A 3,258-nucleotide genomic window follows, 5' to 3' on the forward strand; every position below is an offset into this window, starting at 1 on the left:
AGTTCCAGAAAAACATCTATTTCTGCTTTCTTGACGAGCCAAGCCTTTGACTGTGTGGATCACAACAAACTGTGGAAAATTCTGAAAGAGATGGGAATACCAGATCACCTGACCTGCCTCTTGAGAAATCTGTATGCAGGTCAGGAAGCAATAGTTAGAACTGGACATGGAACAACAGACTGGTTCCAAAGAGGAAAAGGAGTACGTCAAGGCTGTATATTGTCACCCTGATTATTTAACTTCTATGCAGAGTACATCATGAGAAATGCTGGACTGGAAGAAACACAAGCTGGAATCAAGATTGCCGGGAGAAATATCAATAACCTCAGATATGCAGATGACACCACCCTTATGGCAGAAAGTGAAAAGGAACTCAAAAGCCTCTTGATGAAAGTGAAAGTGGAGAGTGAAAAAGTTGGCTTAAAGCTCAACACTCAGAAAACGAAGATCATGGCATCCAGTCCCATCACTTCATGGGAAATAGATGGGGAAACAGTGGAAACAATGTCAGACTTTATTTTTCTGGGCTCCAGAATCACTGCAGATGGTGACTGCAGCCATGAAATTAAAAGACACTTACTCCTTGGAAGGAAAGTTATGACCAACCTAGATAGCATATTGGAAAACAGAGACATTACTTTGCCAACAAAGGTCCGTCTAGTCAAGGCTATGGTTTTTCCTATGGTCATGTATGGATGTGAGAGTTGGACTGTGAAGAAGGCTGAGGGCCGAAGAATTGATGCTTTTGAACTGTGGTGTTGGAGAAGACTCTTGAGAGTCCCTTGGACTGCAAGGAGATCCAACCAGTCCATTCTGAAGGAGATCAGCCCTGGGATTTCTTTGGAAGGAATGATGCTAAAGCTGAAACTCCAGTACTTTGGCCACCTCATGCGAAGAGTTGACTCATTGGAAAAGACTCTGATGCTGGGAGGGATTGGGGGCAAGAGGAGAAGGGGACGACAGAGGATGAGATGGCTGGATGGCATCACTGACTCGCTGGGTGCGAGTCTGAGTGAACTCCGGGAGATGGTGATGGACAGGGAGGCCTGGCGTGCTGCGATTCATGGGGTCGCAAAGAGTCGGACACGACTGAGCGACTGAACTGAACTGAACTGAAAGATACTACGTTCTTCTCAGAAGGAAAAGAAGTTGCCATTAGTCATATTACTACTGGTGGCTCAGAATTATGGTGGTCTCTGATGTCATGGATATTCCTTAAATTATCTAAATTTGGGAATCTGGGAAATGACAAGGAACCTTATTACTGAATTATAATATGGGCTGTATAGACCCAGGAGAATTAGAATCTCTTAAAATTCTTTTTAAATAAGAGCCAACTGTAATCATTGTATCCAGTCATCTCTGATGCATTTAGTTTGCTTGATATTGTTTGCTTCTACCTTTTTTTTAAACATTATTCTTTCAATATTCTTTGGGAGGACTGATGCTGAAGCTGAAGTTCCAATACTTTGGCCACCTGATGTGAAGAGCCGATTGAGGATAAGGAAAGATTGATTGAGGGCAGGAGGAGAAGGGGATGACAGAGGATGAGATGTCTGGGTGGCATCACAGACTCATTGGTCAGCAGTTTGAGCAAACTCAGGGAGATAGTGAAGGACAGGGAAGCCTGGAGTGCTGCAGTCCATGGGGTCTACACATTATACTGTGTAGAAAGATACAGTCATTAAAGAAAAGAAAGTCTCTGATCTGCTGGAGCTTAGACACTTGTGGATAGACACAAGAAAGAAAGGATGGATAGGTAGATAGATAGATAATTGATAGATGGAAAAAATATTATGACAGTTGCACAGTCAGACACAACTTAGCGACTGAACAACTCCTTCAAAAAAAGGCAATTGGCTGCCTTTCATTGAGAAGGAACTCGGTTGTCTGCATTGTCCCCATTCTCTCTCTTGTTTGTTCTTTCATACAGTGGGATAGCCCCAAGGATTTCAAGCTTTGGTGAGAGAATCACTTGAGGACTTTCCTATGAACACAGATGTTAGAGCTCACCCTGCCCCTACCCAAGCTTTCAGACTCAGCCGCTCTGCCCAGAAATGTGCATTTTAAACAGTCCCTCTAAAACAGCCATCCTCTGGTCCTCATGTTTAGAAACCCTGTTCTCTATAGACACATAGGAATAGAGAGGACACTTTTATTAATAACTGGAATATCATTAAGTCTGACTGTCATCCATGTATTAATTAATTCACTAAGGTGACTGCAGCCGTGAAAGTAAAAGACGCTTACTCCTTGGAAGGAAAGTTATGACCAACCTAGATAGCATATTCAAAAGCAGAGACATTACTTTGCCAACAAAGGTTCGTCTAGTCAAGGCTATGGTTTTTCCTGTGGTCATGTATGGATATGAGAGTTGGACTGTGAAGAAGGCTGATCGCCGAAGAATTGATGCTTTTGAACTGTGGTGTTGGAGAAGACTCTTGAGAGTCCCTTGGACTGCAAGGAGATCCAACCAGTCCATTCTGAAGGAGATCAGCCCTGGGATTTCTTTGGAGGGAATGATGCTAAAGCTGAAACTCCAGTACTTTGGCCACCTCATGCGAAGAGTTGACTCATTGGAAAAGACGCTGATGCAGGAGGAGAAGGGGATGACAGAGGATGAGATGGCTGGATGGCATCACTGACTCGCTGGACGTGAGTCTGAGTGAACACTGGGAGTTGGTGATGGACAGGGAGGCCTGGCGTGCTGCGATTCATGGGGTCGCAAAGAGTCGGACACGACTGAGTGACTGAACTGAACTGAAAGATTTATTGAGCATTTATTCAGTTCAGTCGCTCAGTCCTGTCCCACTCTTTGTGACCCCATGGACTGATACTGTATAGTAAAGATACAGTGGTTAAAAAAGAGAAAGTCTCTGATCTCCTGAAGCTTATATTCTAGTGGCTTGACACAAAACAGAAAGATGGATAGGTAGATAGATAATTGATGATAAATGGAAAAAGATATTATGATAGTTGGAGATGAGTTCTTCAAAGAAAAATAAAGATGATAGAGCATGACAGTTGGAAGGTTTATGTAGGGCAGTTGGAAGATCTTTCAGGAAGTGGGCATCTGAGGAGAGATCTGAAGGGACGAGGGTGTAAAGCCCCAGAGCTTTGTGAAGGGAGCGTGACCCAGGCAGTGGTAAGAATAAGTGTCGTGGCCAGAAGTGGACATGTCCTTCAAGGGATGACAGACCTCAAGGTGGGGCTAATGGGGCTGGAGCTGCATAAAACAGACAGGAAGGCAATGCCCAT

This window comes from Bison bison, unplaced genomic scaffold (genome assembly GCF_000754665.1).
Source record: "Bison bison bison isolate TAMUID 2011002044 unplaced genomic scaffold, Bison_UMD1.0 scf7180017864461, whole genome shotgun sequence".
In the NCBI taxonomy this organism is placed as follows: Eukaryota; Metazoa; Chordata; class Mammalia; order Artiodactyla; family Bovidae; genus Bison; species Bison bison.